The sequence below is a fragment of the Triticum dicoccoides genome, chromosome 7A, assembly GCF_002162155.2.
Source record: "Triticum dicoccoides isolate Atlit2015 ecotype Zavitan chromosome 7A, WEW_v2.0, whole genome shotgun sequence".
NCBI lineage: Eukaryota > Viridiplantae > Streptophyta > Magnoliopsida > Poales > Poaceae > Triticum > Triticum dicoccoides.
In genome coordinates this window covers 456,016,687-456,037,665 of record NC_041392.1, presented here as the reverse complement: position 1 = coordinate 456,037,665, position 20,979 = coordinate 456,016,687, and positions in this window count along the sequence as shown.

Genomic DNA, 20,979 nt, shown 5'->3' with positions numbered 1-20,979 from the left:
TTCCGGTGGGTCCCAGCTGTTAGGTGGAGGAATCATTTTTTTTGCGCGTAATAAGGAGGCATTTCCTTGCGTGCGGCCGTGGACCCAGCTGTCAGCCTCTCCATGTACAGTCCACTTTCGATGGATGTCGTTCATTGACCACGTTGACTGCACCGAGAGCACCAGGGCGGTGGACGACGGCGAGGCCTAGGAAGGGAACAACACGGAGCCAGGGAACACTCAGCAGTTGTTTCTCACGCGGAGGGGAGTACGAGGGTTTAATGGTTCATCTACCGTCGCTGGAGAATAATAGCAGGTGTGGGTGAGTAGAGGGATGGCTAGGCCGCGATGGGAGTATGATGGGGCGGTGAGGCCTACGCGGCAGCACAGCCGGCCGCGGGAGGAGGGAGCAGACAGTCCCATCGGCAGTTGTTTGAGCGGCTGGAGCAGGAAGAGCAGAGATTGAAGAAGCACAACGGCCGTTGGATGGACATCCAACAGTCACTGCTCTTGTGTGATGACTAAGTTGACATGGCGTTGCGTGTGCGTCAACCTTTTTTTAGGAAAGCGTACGTGTCAACCTATAGTAGGCGCACAAGTCAGCATCAAATGTGTGAAAAACATCATACAACCCATTTGCCATTATTTCTAATAATTTACAACCCATTCGCTAATTGTTAAGGATTTTTTTGGAGCCCATCTTCTTTTCGTTAGCCTTACGGCCCATATTGTGGCCACGGTTAAAAATATACAAAATTTTGCATATATCGATGCAGTCAACTATTTTTAATCCCGACATTTCGAGTCACATTCAAACTAATTTGAAAAATAAATTCATTGTCCATGCATAAAATCAATGAAATTTAAAATGTCAAAATGAAAAAAAAGAAATTTGAAACTAATTGTCGATTTGATTTGTTTTAAAAATATACAACCCATTTCTCATTACTGATAGCCCATTTTCTTGTCTTGAAAGATTTGCAGCCCAGCAGGGCTGACAAAGCAAGTAGGCCTTGGTTGGGTATTCTGCAAAAGAACAAAAAAACTGGGCTAGCCATTTTTAGAAAGAAAAAAACTACTAGTGTCGGTGCCAAAACCGGCGGATCTCAGGTAGGGGGTCCCGAACTGTACGTCTAAGGCGGATGGTAATAGGAGCCAGGGGACACGATGTTTACCCAGGTTTGGGCCCTCTTGATGGAGGTAATACCCTACGTCCTGCTTGATTGTTCTTGATGATATGAGTATTACAAGAGTTGATCTACCACGAGCCCAAAGAGGCTAAACCCTAGAAGCTAGCCTATGGTATGATTGTATGTTGTCCTATGGACTAAAACCCTCCGGTTTATATAGACACTAGAGGAGGCTAGGGTTACACAAGGTCGGTTACAAAGGAGGAGATATACATATCCATATTGCCTAGCTTGCCTTCCACGCCAAGTAGAGTCCCATCTGGACACAGGACGAAGTATTCAATCTCGTATCTTCATAGTTCAATAGTCCGGCCAAAGGATATAGTCCGACTGTCCGGAGACCCCCTAATCCAGGACTCCCTCAGTAGCCCCTGAACCAGGCTTCAATGACGATGAGTCCGGCGTGCAGTTTTGTGTTCGACATTGCAAGGCGGGTTCCTCCACCGAATACACCATGGAAGAGTTTGAATACAAGGACAGTGTCCGACACTGCAAAATAAGTTCCACATACCACCGTAGAGAGAATAATATTTCCACAAATCTAATCTGCTGACACGTTTTGACAGCATGACATCACGCCATGGCCCGGTCATTATTTGAACCGTTTTTCTCAACCAGCTCCGCACAAAAGGCGAGGCGGTTTTCTTGACACGTCTTGTCAAAGCAGAGATCGTGTTCCCCTTATCACGGGATTCTCATCAATACAAACATGGGTAACCCAACCGCACCATCAATTACGGTGCCTGGGGAATAAGCGGTTTTACCAGGCAAGTGGGGAGATACATCGCCTCTTCCGCCCTTATAAAGGGACAAGGGTTTACTCTTTTCACCCACGCCTTCTTCCTCCTTACTTACCCATTCCCGCACACTCGAGCTCTAGTGCCCAAGCTCGCGTTCTTCTTCTCAAACCACTCCAAGCATGTCCAGAGCAGGAGGCAAGTGGATGGTCTCCTCCATCATGGAGGAGAACATCAAAAAGTTACGGGAAGCCGGATATCTGGCCGCGGACATCGCGTACCGGCTGCCAAATGCGGGGCAGATCATCCCAATGCCCGAACCCTTGGGCGGGTAGTTTTTCTTACCCATTTTGTCCGCGGACTGGGATTTCCCCTCCACCCGTTTGTCCACGGGCGCATGTTCTACTATGGGCTGGATTTTCATGATATGGCCCCAATTTCATCCTCAACATCTTGGCGTTTATCGTCGTGTGCGAGGCCTTCCTCCGCATCAGGCCCCACTTAGGCCTATGGCTGAAAACCTTCAATGTTAAACCAAAGGTGGTGGGTGGCCAGCAAGCGGAGTGCGGAGGCGCCATGGTGGGCAAGATGCCTAATGTCACCTGGATCGAGGGTACCTATGTGGATACCATAAAGGGGGTGGCAATCGGGGTGGTTCTACATCACTGAGCCGCACGACTCCAACTGGGTGGCGGCCCCCAAATTTCGATCCGGAATCCCCACGCGGCTCACCGCCTGGAAAGAGAAGGGCATGTCCTGGGGTTCTTCGGTAGAGTTGACCAGACTCCAGACCTGTATCCGGAACATGACGAGCAAGAATATCAAGCTCGTCAACGTGGTCCAGGTCATGCTCTTCCGCCAGATCCTCTCGTGTCAACGACGGGCATTTGATTTGTGGGAGTTCGACTCGGCCAAGCACCAGACGTTGCGAGAGCTCTATGACACGACGCACGAGGATGTCTGGAGGGTGCTGTTCAAGGGCGCCGAGATTCCTCCTTCCCTCACCGAGGACTGCGGACTCAGCGCAAAACACCGGGCCAATCCGGTAAGTTTTTATATCTCTCAGGGTATTTATTTGCCCCGGTTTAGTCATATGCAGGATCTAAGCTTCTATGCCATTAACAGGACTGGATAAAGACATCGGAGCAGCTTGATTGCCCAGCCCCCCTGCCCGAAGATCCTGCAGGTGCTTTCCTAACGGAGATGCTGACTCCGGCACCTTACGAGGTGCCGGCGAAGAAGACCAAGAAGAAGGCCGCGGGGACCCGAAAGGGTCTCCGGTGCAAGGTTGTATCGGACTCATCGTCCGATGACTCCGACACGCACTCCTCCCACGAAGACAAGGAGGAGGAAGAGGAAAGTTCTCCCCCCAGCCGGGGGAGACAAGAAAAGGAAGGCCGACCCAACCGGGGAGGCTGAAGGGTCCAAGAAGGGAAGGACCCTCCCTCCGGACTGTGCCACGACGGCCGCCGACTGCCGTGACGAGTGGCTACCCATGGTTAAGCCCCTGGCGAAATCGTAAGTGTCCGGGCGCCATAGTACTTCATGGTATGCTTTATTACATTGCCTCTCCTCATGCCGAACATGATTATGCAGTCCGTCCCGAGCTCGTCTCGACGTATCCTCATTGAGCGGCTCTCTGGACTCATCGGATATGAACAACGGTTCTCTCCCGACCGCTACCACCCCTCGCCCTACGGACAATGCCGAGGTGTTGTCTCAAAAGGCATCGAGCCAAGGGGAGGTGGTCCTGGGGGCGCCTCGAGGCGACTTCCCGGACCCTGGGTACCAAGGGAGCGAGCCTCCTACGGGCTCCGAGTTCGGCCCTCAGCCGAACACTGTGCCGGAACCTTTGATGGTTCCGGACTTCGGCAGGCGGTCCCCCGTTAAGGGGGCCAACCATCCGTGTTGGTGTCCTCTGTCCAACCAGAGGCACCTGACAACTTGTTGGAAGCACTTCGCAGCGCTTCCATCGATGAAGATCACCGCACTATCATGAGTGCGGTGGTCGAGAAGGTTAAGGCCGCCAAAAACGGACTGACCGAAGCTTGCGCCAGCCTCCTAACAGGCTTTGAGGTAAGCAATCAAAATATAAGAAAATATTACCACATAGATAGTAGCCCCTAATGCTCTGTTCGGAGTTCGCGAAGAAAAGCCAAATAGAGGATCAAATGATAACTCAGGAGTCTAATTAGAGTATGTCTATGTGTATGTGCAGGCTTCACTGCTGGCTGCTGCCGCACGTACTGCGGAGGTCTCTGCACTGAAGCAGGACCTGAAGTGGTCCAAGGACAAGCTCGGCCTTACCAAGAGGCAGCTTGAAGAGAGCAAAGGTAAGAAATACCCCTGTCTATAGGATCATCATGGGTTTGCCAGGGGCCATGACTGAAGTGGCGACCCTGAGGAAGGCGTTGTCCGAGGCCGAAGACAAAGCGGCCAAGGAGCGTATTGAGCGGGAGAAGCAAGAAGCCCGAGTAGGCGAGGTGCCGCAAGAGCTCGAGGCTCTCGCAAAAAAGCACGAGTCCTTGGAGCTTGACTCTAAGACGCGAGAGTCCGAGCTCGCGCAGGCGCTTGAAAGCGTCCGGAGCGCTAAGGCCGAAGCACACAAGGCCCTCCAGAAGATTGACGCGGTGAAGAAGATAGCAGCGGGTAAGGCATTCATTATGGAAAGCAAGCACGTGAAGGAGACTTTCCTTTTTCTTACCCGAGTTCGGAGCTCTCCAGGAGCGTTTGCAGATCTTCCCCGCAGTGTACTGGATGCCACGGAGTTTTACCGGGCTGAGGAGGAGAGCTCGACGGAGAAGTTGTTCTGGTCTCAGTATACTGGGACCGAACACCCCGTGCCCTTGAGCGACCAGCTGAAGCAGTTGGTCGAGCTTAACAAGGCGGCCGAACAGGCCATGAAGGGCCTTATAATCCGGATGTGGCCTGGCGAGCCCCTGTCCGATAGCTAATTCGGTCTGGTGAGGCGGCTTGTGGAAGCCTGCCCATGGCTTGAAGTCATCAAGCGGTCCGTCTGCATCGAGGGTGCACGCAGGGCTTTTGCCCGGGCGAAGGTACACTAGGCGAAGCTGGACGCCGTGAAGCTGGTGAAGGAGGGGCCGCCGGAGGGCAAGGAGCACCGCTGCCCCGAGAATTATTATGAAACTGTCCTGAAGGGTTCCCGCCTAGTGGAAGATGAGTGTGCCAATGATATAAGTTTTGAATGAACATGCTCATGTGATCCTGTAATATGAAACGAGTTCATTTGCGTCATGCGACACTTCCTTAATTTAAAATATTACCTTTTGTGCGACCGTTTATAAAATCTGAGAGTTGGCCAGTCGTCCGCTTCTGCCCCCATGTAACTAGTACTGGGGTGTTCGGGATAAACCTGAGCACTCTTTACCCCAATTTTTGGTCCTTCAAGGGAGGTGTTCAGTGCAACGAACCAGACAATCGGACTATAATGCTTTATCACTGTCACTTAGCCATAGAAGTCTATAATTTTAAATTTTGGCGAAGCCCCTGGTATTCGGAGGCTAAGCCTAAGCCGAACAAGGCCAACTCCCCGCTCGAAGCGGAAAAAGTCTTTAAGGACTTGAGACCTCTCGCACAGCGACCAGTCTCTCGCCTTATAATGACAGTTAGTTTTCGGCTTTCTCTACTGAGGTGCACGTCTGGAAGAACCGGGACACAATCGAAGTAGTTCTCCCACCGCTACCTTAGCCGATGTAGCGGAACGTAAGGTACCAAAGCATGGGAGCCGGGCAACCCAACATTTGACCAAAGACATGATTCGGAGCTGATGCATATAATTCTATAAGTTCGGGGTGCCGTACTGTCGAAAGTGTTCGAATTTCTTACGCCGTATTGTGGGGTAAACGGGAGCCCCTGGCGTACTAACCGTACCCGGACGTACGGGTGCGGATGTCGTAAATGGAAATATAAGTGAGAGAAAAAAGGAAAAACTTAAATAATGCAATGACAGATTAATGATATGCATTGTTATTTAAATAATATGTTGAAGCGTACTGGTACAAGTAGTGCAATAAGCAGAAAGTAGGACAATTCGAAATGTCCTATCCCAGGGCGAGCTGCGCATAGATAGTAAAAAATGGGTATATCAATTATTATTAGAGACCACCTGAGGGTTCCCGTGTTCATCTTAGCTTCTTGCCGCCTTGGTTGTTGCTTCCGGAATGTGTCCGGCAATCGTACTACCAGAGAGGTGATACGTCCATTTTGCATCATGCTTTTATATCGATATTTATCGCATTATGGACTATTATTTCACTTTATGTCACAATACTTATGGCTATTCTCTCTTATTTTACAAGGTTTACATAAGGAGGGAGATTGCCGGCAGCTGGAATTCTGGGCTGGAAAAGGAGCAAATATTAGAGACCTATTTTGCGCAACTCCAAAAGTCCCGAAACTCCATGGAACATCTTAAAACAAATAAAGAAAAATCCTCGCCAAGGATGAAGGCCAGGGGGCCCACACCCTGCTCATGAGGGTGGGGGGCGCGCCCCCTAGGGTGCCCCCATACCTTGTGGCCCCCCAGGTGGCTCTCCGACGCCCATCTTCTCCTATATGAAGTCTTTCGATGAGAAAAAAATAGGAAGGAACTTTTTGGGACGAGACTCCGCCGCCACAAGGCGGAACCTTGGCGGATCCAATCTAGAGCTCGGAAAGAGCTGTTCTGCCGGGGATACTTCCCCCCGGGAGGGGGAAATCATCACCATCGTCATCACCAACGCTCCTCTCATCGGGAGAGGGCAATCTCCATCAACATCTTCACCAACACCATCTCATCTCCAAACCCTAGTTCATCTCTTGTATCCAATTCTTGTCTTAAAAGTCCGGGATTGGTGCTAGTAGGTTGCTAGTAGTGTTGATTACTCCTTGTAGTTGATGCTAGTTGGTTTATTTGGTGGAAGATCATACGTTCAGATCCTATATGCACATTATTACCCCTCTGATTATGAACATGAATATGCTTTGTGAGTAATTACGTTTGTTCCTGAGGACAAGGGAGAAGTCTTGCTATTAGTAGTCATGTGAATTTGGTATTCATTTGATATTTTGATAAGATGTATGCTGTCTAGCCTCTAGTGGTGTTATGTGAACGTCGACTACATAACACTTCACCATTATTTGGGCCTAGAGGAAGGCATTGGGAAGTAATAAGTAGATGATGGGTTGCTAGAGTGACAGAAGCTTAAACCCTAGTTTATGCGTTGCTTCGTAAGGGGCTGATTTGGATCCACATGTTTCATGCTATGGTTAGGTTTACCTTAATACTTTTGTTGTAGTTGTGGATGCTTGCAATAGAGGTTAATCATAAGTGGGATGCTTGTTCAAGTAAGAAAAGCACCCAAGCACCGGTCCACCCACATATCAAATTATCAAAGTATCGAACGCGAATCATATGAATGTGATGAAAACTAGCTTGACGATATTCCCATGTGTCCTCGGGAGCGCTTTTCCTATTATAAGAGTTTGTTCCGGCTTGTCCTTTGCTACAAAAGGATTGGGCCACCTGGCTGCACTTTATTTACTTTTGTTACTTGTTGCTCGTTACAATTTATCCTATCACAAAACTATTTGTTACCACTTATTTCAGTACTTGCAGAGAATACCTTGCTGAAAACCGCTTATCATTTCCTTCTGCTCCTCGTTGGGTTCGACACTCTTCCTTATCAAAAGGACTACGATAGATCCCCTATACTTGTGGGTCATCAAGACTCTTTTCTGGCGCCGTTGCCGGGGAGTGTAGCGCTTTTGGTAGGTGGAATTTCGTAAGGAAAAATTTATATAGTGTGCTGAAATTTACTGTCACTTGTTACTATGGAAAGTAATTCTCTGAGGGGCTTGTTCGGGATATCTTCACCCCATCCAGTAGAGCAAAGAGTTGCTCCTCAACCTACTGAACCTATTGAAAATGAAACTCCTTTTGAATTTCCTTCGGGTATGATGGAAAAACTGCTAGCTAACCCTTTTACAGGAGATGGAACAAAGCATCCTGATGAGCACTTAATATATGTGGATGAAGTTTGTGGATTATTTAAGCTTGCAGGTATACCCGATGATGTTGCTAAGAAGAAGGTCTTCCCTTTATCTTTGAAGGGAGATGCATTGATATGGTATAGGCTGTGTGATGATATGAGATCATGGGACTATAAAAGATTGAAGTTGGAATTTCATCAAAAGTATTACCCTATGCATCTTGTTCATCGTGATCAAAATTATATATATAATTTCTGGCCTCGCGAAGGAGAAAGCATCGCTCAAGCTTGGGGGAGGCTTAAATCAATGTTATATTCATTCCCCAATCACGAGCTCTCAAGAGAAATGATTATTCAAAATTTATATGCTCGGCTTTCTGAAAACAATCGCACCATGCTCGATACTTCTTGTGCTGGCTCTTTTATGATGAAGTCTACTGAATTCAGATGGAATTTATTGGATAGAATTAAACACAACTCTCAAGACTGGGACCTCGACGAAGGTAAGGAGTCAGGTATGACACCTAAGTTTGATTGTGTTAAATCTTTTATGGACACCGATATTTTCCGTAAGTTTAGCACTAAATATGGACTTGACTCTGAGATAGTAGCTTCTTTCTGTGAATCTTTTGCTACTTATGTTGATCTCCCTAAGGAGAAGTGGTTTAAATATCATCCTCCCATAGAAGTAAAAGTAGCTGCACCTATTAAAGTGTAAGAAAAGATTGTCACTTATAATGATCCTATTGTTCCTACTTCTTATGTTGAGAAACCACCTTTCCCTGTTAGAATAAAGGATCATGCTAAAGCTTCAACTGTTGTTCATAAAAGCAATATTAGAACTTATACACCTCCTGAGCAAGTTAAAGTAGAACCTAATATTGCTATTGTTAAAGATCTCTTGTCTGATAATATTGATGGGCATGTTATTCAGTTCGAAGGTGAAACTTCTAGAATTGCTAAACCTTGTGATAAAGATAAACATAGACCTGTGGTAGGCGTGCCTGTTATTTCTTTTAAAATAGGAGATCATTGTTATCATGGCTTATGTGATATGGGTGCTAGTGCTAGTGTAATACCTATTGACTTATGCGAAGAAATTAAGAATGAAATTGCACCTGTTGAGTTAGAAGATATTGATGTTACTATTAAACTTGCTAATAGAGATACTATTGCACCAATTGGAATTGTTAGAGATGTTGAAGTATTATGTGGGAAAACTAAATATCCTCCTGATTTTCTTGTTCGTGGTTCCCCACAAGATAGTTTTTGTCCCATTATATTTGGTAGACCCTTCTTAAATACTGTCAATGCTACCATAGATTGCACAAAGAATGTTGTTACTGTTTGCTTGGATGATATGGTTCATGAGTTTAATTTCTCTAAATTTAGTAAACAACATCGTGAGGAAGAATTACCTAGTAAGGACGAAATTATTGGTCTTGCTTCTATTGCCGTACCTCCTAGTGATCCTTTAGACCACTATTTGCTAGACCATGAAAATGATATGTTCATGAATGAAAGAAGGGAAATAGATGAAGTATTCTTTAAACAGGAACCTATTCCGCAACATAATTTGCCTGTTGAAATTTTAGGGGATCCTCCTCCACCCAAGGGTGATCCCGTGTTTGAGCTTAAACCTTTGCCTGATAATCTTAAATATGCTTATCTTGATGAAAAGAAGATATATCCTGTTATTATTAGTGCTAACCTTTCAGAGCATGAAGAAGAAAGATTATTGAAAACTCTGAAGAAGCATCGTGCTGCTATTGGATATACTCTTGATGATCTTAAGGGCATTAGTCCCACTCTATCTCAACATAAAATAAATTTGGAAGCAGATGCCAAACCAGTTCGTGATCCTCAACGACATCTGAATCCTAAAATGAAAGAAGTGGTGAGAAAAGAAATACTCAAGCTTTTGGAGGCAGGTATAATCTATCCCGTTGCTGATAGTGAGTGGGTAAGTCCTGTCCATTGTGTCACTAAGAAGGGAGGTATTACTGTTGTTCCTAATGATAAAGATGAACTGATTCCACAAAGAATTATCACAGGTTATAGGATGTTAATTGATTTCCGCAAATTAAATAAAGCTACTAAGAAAGATCATTACCCTTTACCTTTTATTGATCAAATGCTAGAAAGATTATGCAAACATACACACTATTGCTTTCTAGATGGTTATTCTGGTTTCTCTCAAATACTTGTGTCGGCTAGAGATCAATCAAAGACTACTTTTACATGCCCTTTTGGTACTTTTGCAGAGATGTGAAGAAACTAATCTTGTCTTGAATTGGGAAAAGTGCCACTTTATGGTTAATGAAGGTATTGTCTTGGGGCACAAAGTTTCTGAAAGAGGTATTGAAGTTGATAAAGCCAAGGTTGATGCTATTGAAAAGATGCCATGTCCCAAGGACATCAAAGGTATAAGAAGTTTCCTTGGTCACGCTGGATTTTATAGGAGGTTCATTAAGGACTTCTCAAAAAATTCTCGGCCTCTGACTAATTTATTGCAAAAAGATATACCATTTGTCTTTGATGATGATTGTGTAGAAGCATTTGAAATACTTAAGAAAGCATTAGTCTCTGCACCTGTTGTTCATCCACCTGATTGGAATTTACCCTTTGAAATTATGTGTGATGCTAGTGATTATGCTGTAGGTGCTGTTCTAGGGAAAAGAGTTGATAAGAAATTAAATGTTATTCATTATGCTAGTAGGACTCTAGACAATGCTCAAAGAAATTATGCCACTACTGAAAAAGAGCTTTTAGCAGTTGTATTTGTTTGTGATAAGTTCAGATCTTATATTGTTGATTCTAAAGTAACTATTCAAACTGATCACACTGCTATTAAATACCTTATGGAAAAGAAAGATGCTAAACCTAGACTTATTAGATGGGTTTTCTTGCTACAAGAATTTGATTTGCATATTTTTGATAGAAAGGGAGCTGAGAACCCCGTTGCAGACAATTTGTCTAGGTTAGAAAATATTTTTGATGACCCACTACCTATTTATGCTAACTTTCTTGATGAACAATTAAATGTTATAAGTACTTCTCATAGTACTCCATGGTATGCTGATTATGCTAATTATATGTTTGCTAAGTTTATACCACCTAGCTTCACATACCAGCAAAAGAAAAAGTTTTTCTATGATTTAAGACATTACTTTTGGGATGACCCACATCTTTATAAAGAAGGAGTAGATGGTGTTATTAGACGTTGTGTACCTGAGCATGAACAGGAACAGATCCTACGCAAGTGTCATTCTGAGGCTTATGGAGGACACCACGCTGGAGATAGAACTGCACATAAGGTATTGCAATCTGGTTTTTATTGGCCTACTCTCTTCAAGGATGCCCGTAAGTTTGTCTTGTCTTGTGATGAATGTCAAAGAATTGGTAATATTAGTAGACGTCAAGAAATGCCTATGAATTATTCTCTTGTTATTGAACCGTTTGATGTTCGGGGCTTTGATTATATGGGACCTTTTCCCGCCTCTAATGGATACACACATATTTTAGTTGCTGTTGATTACGTTACTAAGTGGGTAGAAGCTATTCCAACTAGTAGTGTTGATCATAACACTTCTATTAAAATGCTTAAGGAAGTTATTTTTCCGAGGGTTGGAGTCCCTAGATATTTAATGACTGATGGTGGTTCACACTTTATTCATGGTGCTTTCCGTAAAATGCTTGCTAAATATGATGTTAATCATAGAATTGCATCTCCTTATCTCCCATAGTATATTGGTCAAGTAGAGTTGAGCAATAGAGAGCTCAAATTAATTTTGCAAAAGACTGTTAATAGGTATAGAAAGAATTGGTCCAGGAAACTTGATGATGCATTATGGGCTTATAGAACTGCATATAAAAATCCTACGGGTATGTCTCAGTATAAAATGGTCTATGGAAAAGCATGTCACTTACCTCTCAAACTAGAACATAGCATATTGGGCTATTAAAGAGCTTAACTATGATTTTAAACTTGCCGGTGAGAAGAGGTTATTTGATATTAGCTCACTTGATGAATGGAGAACCCAAGCTTATTAAAATGCCAAGTTGTTTAAAGAAAAAGTTAAAAGATGGCATGACAAATGGATACAAAAGCGTGAGTTTAATGTAGGTGATTATGTATTGCTATACAACTATCGTTTAAGATTTTTTGCAGGAAAAATTCTCTCTAAATGGGAAGGCCCCTATGTTATCGAAGAGGTCTATCGTTCCGGTGCCATAAAAATCAACAACTTCGAGGGCACAAATCCAAAGGTGGTAAACGGTCAAAGAATTAAACATTATATCTCAGGTAATCCCATAAATGTTGAAACCAATATTATTGAAACCGTAACCCCGGAGGAATACATAAGGGACACTTTCTGGAACATTTCAGACTCCGAAAAGGAATAGGTATGTGGTACAGTAAGTAAACCGACTCCAAAACAATTTTTAAGGCAATATTTCTCCGTTTTGGAATATTTAGAAAAATAGAAAAATAAGTAGCAGTTCGGGAAGGACACGAGGGCCCCACGAGGGTGGTGGGCGCGCCCTACCCCCCTGGGCGCGCCCCCCTACCTCGTGAGCACCTCGTGTGCCTTCCGGACTCCGTTTTCTTGCACGATACGTATTTTGGTCGGTAAAAATTCATTATATATTCTCCCGAAGGTTTTGACTCCCGTATCACGCAAATTTCCTCTGTTTTTGTTTTCGAGCTATTGCTGCTGCAGATTAGAACAAGATGTCTTCTCAAGAGTCAATCGGAGAGAGCCGTGTATCTAATCCGGCACCAGAACCAAGGGCAAACAGCGACGCTGACCACTTTGGGCTAGCAACAGAGGAAGAGATGGAGGCTGACTTGATGATAGTAGATGCCATGGAGGATGAAGAAGTCACCTCTCGCCTCCGAGCTGGGTTCACGATGGGAGAACTACAACGCTCAGCTATTCCAAATTCGGTTATCCCTTCTAATGTTAGATTTCTTTTTTATGAAAATATGAAGAGGAGTGTCAGTTGTTCTCCCGCAGCTATGCAACACCCGTGGGTGCAAGGACCTTTAGCTGTCACAGGAAAGCTTCGTAAGGAAATAATGGACCTCAAACAGCAAGTCAATAAGCTCGAGGAGGAGAACCGCATCCTGAGAGGAATCAGCGCCAAGAATATTACACCGACAACAAAGAAGGAGATGTAATCACATGGGTATGGGCACTCCCCTTGGCAACTGCCAATTTTGGGGAGGTGCCACGGTATCATATCACAATCACAACTCCTATCTTTACCGTTTCTCTTAGTTCGATCCTATTAGTAGTATCTTGATCTAGTAGAATAAAGTTTATGGCATGATCTAGTTTTGAGTTTTGCTTTATGATCTTTCTATGTAATCGAGTCCGTGAGCTATATATAATAAAGATTAGTGTTGAGTCAAGGGCTTGATTATTTTGCCATGATCTTGGGTGAATAAAAGAAAAGAGAAAAATAATAAAAAGAAACTAAAAGTTCATATTGCTCTTACTGAGAGTAATGACTTCACATAGAAAGAGTATGATGATTAAAAGTTGTTGGGAGTTGGCAAGCATAGCTTTGGTCATTGTTGCAATTAATAGGAAGTAATAAGGAAAGAGTGGTTTTCACATATAGATATATTATCATTGACATCTTTTATGATTGGGAGCACTCATTAAAATATGACATGCTAAAGAGTTGATGTTGGACAACGAAGACAACACAATGAGTTATGTCTTTCTTATATCTGAGATAAAGTATGTTGTCATGGATCCTCTAACTTGTTGAGCTTGCCTTTCCCCCTCATGCTAGCCAAATTCTCAGCACCAAGTAGAAATACTACTTGTGCTTCCAAATACCCTTAAACCAGTTTTGCCATGAGAGTCCACCATATCTACCTATGGATCGAGTAAGATCCTTCAAGTAAGTTGTCATCGGTGCAAAGCAATAAAAATTGCTCTAAATATGTATGATTGATTGGTGTGGGAGAAATAAGCTTTATACGATCTTGTGATGTGGAAGTAATAAAAGCGATGGACTGCATAATAAAGGTTCATATCACAAGGGGCAATATAAAGTGACGTTCTTTTGCATTGAGATTTTATATATCCAACCATAAAAGCGCATGGCAACCTCTGCTTCCCTCTACGAAGGGCCTATCCTTTATTATTATCTTCTACCTTATGCAAGAGTCATGGTGATCTTCACCTTTTCTTTTTCATTTTATCCTTTGGCAAGCTCAGCACGTTGGAAAGAACATGATATATATATATATATATATCTAATTGGATGTAGGGGAGCATGAACCATTATTGTTGACATTACCCTTGAGGTAAAAGGTTGTGGGGCAAAACTATAAGCCCCTATCTTTCCATGTGTCCGATTAAAACTCCGTAACCACAAGTATCGCGTGAGTGTTAGCAATTATGGAGGACTAAATGATAATTGAGTATGTGGACTTGCTTTTTAGCTCTGACATAGACTCTTTCCGATGTTATGATAAATTGCAATTGTTTCAATGACTGAGATTATAGTTTGTCGGGGCCCAATAAGGTTTATGATTTATACTTTTGCATTGTGAATAGATCATCACTTGAACATAAGTAATCATATGACAAAATCTATATATGTTGCTGCTATGAGAATAATCATGATGCTTTCATGTCCGTATTTTATTTTTATCGACACCTCTACCTCTAAACATGAGGACATATTTATTGTTATCGGCTTTTCGCTTGAGGACAAGCGAGGTCTAAGCTTGGGGGAGTTGATACGTCCATTTTGCATCATGCTTTTATATCGATATTTATCGCATTATGAACTGTTATTTCACTTTATGTCACAATACTTATGGCTATTCTCTCTTATTTTACAAGGTTTACATAAGGAGGGAGAATGCCGGTAGCTGGAATTCTGGGCTGGAAAAGGAGCAAATATTAGAGACCTATTCTGCGCAACTCCAAAAGTGCTAAAACTCCACGGAACATCTTAAAACAAATAAAGAAAAATCCTCGCCAAAGATGAAGGCCAGGGGGCCCACACCCTGCTCACGAGGGTGGGGGGCGCGCCCCCCTAGGGCGCGCCCCCTACCTCGTGGGCCCCCTGGTGGCTCTCCGATGCCCATCTTCTCCTATATGAAGTCTTTCGATGAGAAAAAAATAGGAAGGAACTTTCCGGGACGAGACTCCGCCGCCACGAGGTGGAACCTTGGCGGATCCAATCTAGAGCTCCAGCAGAGCTGTTCTGCCGGGGATACTTCCCTCCGGGAGGGGGAAATCATCACCATCGTCATCACCAACGCTCCTCTCATCGGGAGAGGGCAATCTCCATCAACATCTTCACCAGCACCATCTCATCTCCAAACCCTAGTTCATCTCTTGTATCCAATTCTTGTCTTAAAGTCCGGGATTGGTGCTAGTAGGTTGCTAGTAGTGTTGATTACTCCTTGTAGTTGATGCTAGTTGGTTTATTTGGTGGAAGATCATACGTTCAGATCCTATATGCATATTATTACCCCTCTGATTATTAACATGAATATGCTTTGTGAGTAAGTACGTTTGTTCCTGAGGACAAGGGAGAAGTCTTGCTATTAGTAGTCATGTGAATCTGGTATTCGTTTGATATTTTGATAACATGTAAGTTGTCTAGCCTCTAGTGGTGTTATGTGAACGTCGACTACATAACACTTCACCATTATTTGGGCCTAGAGGAAGGCATTGGGAAGTAATAAGTAGATGATGGGTTGCTAGAGTGACAGAAGCTTAAACCCTAGTTTATGCGTTGCTTCGTAAGGGGCTGATTTGGATCCACATGTTTCATGCTATGGTTAGGTTTACCTTAATACTTTTGTTGTAGTTGCGGATGCTTGCAATAGAGGTTAATCATAAGTGGGATGCTTGTTCAAGTAAGAACAGCACCCAAGCACCAGTCCACCCACATATCAAATTATCAAAGTATCGAACACGGATCATATGAACATGATGAAAATTAGCTTGACGATATTCCCATGTGTCCTCGGGAGCGCTTTTCCTATTATAAGGGTTTGTTCTGGCTTGTCCTTTGCTACAAAAGGATTGGGCCACCTCGCTGCACTTTATTTACTTTTGTTACTTGTTGCTCGTTACAACTTCTTCTATCACAAAACTATCTGTTACCACTTATTTCAGTACTTGTAGAGAATACCTTGCTGAAAACCGCTTATCATTTCCTTCTGCTCCTCGTTGGGTTCGACACTCTTACTTATCGAAAGGAGTACGATAGATCCCCTATACTTGTGGGTCATCAAGAGGGCTTCCAGAGAGTTAGGCCCTGAAAGAAAAAATGAATGATAAAGGTATACAACCCCTAGGGTGGTTAAGCCACATTGCGGGGTGTGTCCTGATCATGCCCCCGCCTATGTCCATGGTATTTTTAGTGCGTAGTTATGTACACGCGGCACGGATTTTGTCGCTTGACTGGGACTGGGATGGGGGCCGAATTGCTAGGCGAGCCCTGATCGTGCCAGGCGATCTTGTTGCAGCTTGTTCCGGACTCGCTTGAAGGTGTCCGGGGGCTGTGACGCCGAATGAGTGGTCTGCCTGAACAGGTTGCTTTGTGCTTCTGCTGCAAGGGCTGCAGTGTGCTCTTCCGTACGGAGCGAGCGTTTTGTGTTTCCATTTACTGTTATGATCCCGCGAGGTCTTGGCATCTTGAGCTTGAGGTATGCGTAATGCGGCACTGCATTGAATTTTGCGAATGCTATCCGTCCGAGCAATGCATGATAGCCACTGCGAAACGGGACGATGTCGAAGATTAACTCTTCGCTTTGGAAATTGTCCGGTGATCCGAAGACCACTTCCAGTGTGATTGAGCCTGTGCAATGGGCTCTACACCTGGGATGCCGCCTTTAAAGGTGGTTTCGCTGGGTTTGATCCTCGAGGGATCGATACCCATTTTTCGCACTGTATCCTGATAAAGCAGGTTCAGGCTGCTGCCGCCGTCCATAAGGACTCGAGTGAGGTGAAATCCGTTAATGATGGGGTCTAGGACCTGTGTGGCAGATCCGCCATGACGGATGCTAGTGGGGTGGTCCCTACGATCAAAGGTGATCGGGCAAGCAGACCATGGGTTGAACTTTGGGGCGACGGGCTCCATCGCATAGACGTTCCTTAGTGCACGCTTCTGCTCCCTCTTGGGAATGTGGGTTGCTTATATCATGTTCACCGTTTTCCCTTGTGGGGGAAACCCCTTCTGTCCTCCTGTGTTCGGCGGCTGGGGCTCCTCCTCCCTTGTCCTTGCTTTCGGCATTTAACTTGCCGGCCTTCTTGAACACCCAGCATTCTTTGTTGGTGTGATTGGATGGCTTGTCGGGGGTGCCGTGGATTTGACACGAGCGATCCAGTATGCAATCCAGACTGGACGGAGCCGGAGTATTTCTTTTAAATGCCTTTTTCCGCTGACCGGATCTAAAGCCTCTGAAACCGGCATTGACTGCCGTATCTTTGGTGTTATCACCGTTATTGTGGCGCTTTGGTCTGTTACGACGCTGCCTACCGTTAACATCTTTGGTATCCGAGGAATCTGGATTCCTCGATGTGTTGTTGCTGCGAGCCAGCCAGCTGTCCTCGCCCGCGCAAAAGAGGGTCATGAGTGTTGTGAGGGCTGCCATAGATTTCGGCTTCTCCTGGCCGAGGTGGCGGGCGAGCCACTCGTCACGGATGTTATGCTTGAATGCCGCTAGGGCCTCTGCTACAATTTGGTTTTTCTTAGTTAGGAACCGTGTCCAGAATTGTCTGGCTGATTCCCCTGGCTGATGGGTTATGTGGCTCAAGTCATCAGCATTCGGTGGCCGCACATAAGTTCCCTGGATGTTTTCAAGAAATGCGTCTTCCAGATCCTCCCAACTGCCGACGAAATCTGCTAGCAAGCTGTTTAGCCAATGCCGAGCTGGTCCTTTGAGTTTTAGTGGGAGGTACTTGATGGCGTGTACATCATCACTGCGAGCCATGTGGATGTGAAGGAGGAAATCCTCAATCCATACAGCGGGATCTATTGTGCCATCGTATGATTCTATATTTACGGGTTTGAAACCCTCCGGGAATTCATGATTCATAACTTCATCAGTGAAGCATAGGGGGTGTGCGGCGCCTCTGTGCCGGGCTATATCCCGACACAGTTCGTATGAGTCTTGTCTGCTGTATTTGGCCTGGCCGAATTTACTCTTGGTGTATCCGACGCGACGATCATCGTCCCATGTTGGCGCGCATGCCCGTGTCCCGTATATTGACCTTGCGATTTTTGCCTTACTATCCAATATGTCTGGCAGGTCCTCTGTGTTACCCCGGGCCTTAGTATTTTTGATTGAGTGGTGATGGGGTGCGGGCTGAACTTCAGGCTGAAACGCCTCTCTGGCTCGGCCGCGTAGTGGCCGGTCAGCCGCATTGTACACTGGTGAATGAGGTTTCAATGCTTCCTCCTCAAGGTGAGGTAGCAACCTGTGTTTTGGGTAACTCTTGGACGGGCGGTCGAGTTCGTGCTCCTCAGCCGCAAGGACTTTGGTCCACCTGTCTGCTAGCAAGTTTTGATCAGCTTGAAGCTGTTGCTGCTTTTTCTTCAAGCTATTTGCCATGGCCATAAGCCAGCGCTTGAAGCGCTCTTGCTCGATGGGGTCCTCGGGCACGATAAATTCGTCGTCACCGAGGCTCGCCTCGTCTTCGGAGAGAGGCATGTAATTGTCCTCCTCTAGTTCTCCATCTGCTGCCTGCTCTGGAGGGCTAGCTTGTTCGTCCTCCTGCTCTACATCGTGCTGGAGGGGATTGTTGTCTTCGGCGCTATCCGGAGTGTTATTATCTCCTGTGACAGTATCACTGCTCTTGCTGTGGTGGGACTTAGAGCAGCACCGCTGATGTCGGCGCTTGGGTTGCTTCTTGGAGGGGTCATCCTCTGCTGTCTCGGTGCCATTGCCTTCTTTGGGGTGTCCACCATGTATATATCATATGATGAGGTGGCGGTCCAGCGCCCTAAGGCCGGTGGTTCCTATTCGTCTCCGGCTTCGTCGTCCATACCACCAATGTCTTCAGAGTCGAAGTCAAGCATGTCGATTAAGTCGTCGATAGTGGCTACTAAGTGGGTGGTGGGTGGGCAGCGAATTTCTTCGTCGTCCGCATCCCATTCTAGTCGGACATAATTCGGCCAAGGTTCTCCTGATAGGGAGAGAGACCTTAATGAATTTAGCACGTCGCCGAAGGGTGAGTGCTGAAAGATATCCGCGGAGGTGAACTCGACGATCGGTGCCCAGTCGGATTCGACGGGCACGGATGTGAGCGGCTCGGAGTCCGTGGCCTGAGATGAACCCAGTGGTTCGACGATACGGCTCTCGTAAGGGGTGAAGTCAGTATCTGGCTCTATCGCCACTAAGAGGGCGGCCTCCATGGAGGGGTCTATCCCTTCGCTCTTGAACGACACGATTTGCTCCGGATTAATGGCCGGAGTAGTTGCGGATGCGATCTCCCGAACACTGTCCGACGGTAGAGTTACGTCATGCTCGTCATGACTGTGCGGCGTATCCGACATGGGCTCGAATCCATCGAAGATCAAGTCTCCGTGGATGTCGGCGGTGTAGTTTAAGTTTCCGAACCTGACCTGATGGCCAGGGGCATAGCTCTCGATCTGCTCCAGATGGCCAAGCGAATTGGCCCGTAGTGCGAAGCCGTCGAATACGAAGATCTGTCCGGGGAGGAAAGCCTCACCCTGGACCGCATCGCTAGCGATGATCGAAGGAGCCATCAAGCCTTATGGTGACGACACAGTGGAACTCTCAATGAAAGCACCAATGTTGGTGTCAAAACCGGCGTATCTCGGGTAGGGGGTCCCGAACTGTGCGTCTAAGGCGGATGGTAACAGGAGGCAGGGGACACGAGGTTTACCCAGGTTCGGGCCCTCTTGATGGAGGTAATACCCTACGTCCTTCTTGATTGTTCTTGATGATTGAGTATTACAAGAGTTGATCTACCATGAGATCAAAGAGGCTAAACCCTAGAAGCTAGCCTATGGTATGATTGTATGTTGTCCTACGGACTAAAACCCTCCGGTTTATATAGACACCGGAGGGGGCTAGGATTACACAAGGTCGGTTACAAAGGAGGAGGTATACATATCCGTATTGCCTAGCTTGCCTTCCACGCCAAGTAGAGTCCCATCCGGACACGGGACGAAGTCTTCAATCTCGTATCTTCATAGTCCAACAGTCCGGCCAAAGGATATAGTCCGGCTGTCCGGAGACCCCCTAATCTAGGACTCCCTCAACTGGGCTGGTCTTGTGGTAAACATAAAAGAAAAGGCTGGCTAGACAGGCCAGAGTGCCCCGCACAGCCCAGTTGACACTCTGCTTCTGTCTAAAAAACAAAGATAACTGGGCAAGCTACTTCCCTAAAAAAACTGGGCAAGCTACTGGGTCCCTCGTGTCAGCCGCTCGTTGTGCAATTCTCTCGTTTATTAACTACGTTGACAATGGCATGGGACCCAAATGTCAGAAATCCATTAGGAGGAACCATTTTTCTAGCTTGAAATAAGGAGGCACTTGCTTGCATACTGCCATGACCCTGGTGGGTCCCAGTTGTCATTCTATCCATGTTCAATCATCTCCTGATTGTGTACGGATCAACCTAGTAGGCCCAGAAGTCAACCTCTAAACCCGTGGCGGACAAATACAACCCATTTAAAAAAATTAACAACCCATTCCATACGTTCACACGGAAAGTTCAACATACAGAGCAAAGTAACATGTCTGACCAGATATAGAGTACTGAACTTCCACGTTGACACCCATCATAGCCAAGTTAACTATCTACTCCCACTAACACTCTAGTGTACAAGTACTGACTTACTCCTAGCTAACTAGACGATGTCGACCGCCATCTGTGGTACACGCTAAATGCCGGCACCGACGTCCTCCTCCTCGGTCAGAGGCGCGATAGGGCGCGTTGCTCGCGCATGTTGGCCCTTTCCATGCCGGTGTGGTCCACCGAAGCTTCGGCTTCTAAGCAGGAAACCCACTTGACGAGCTTGTAGTAAAACTCGGCGTCACGCACGCGTGTGTGCCCGACAGCC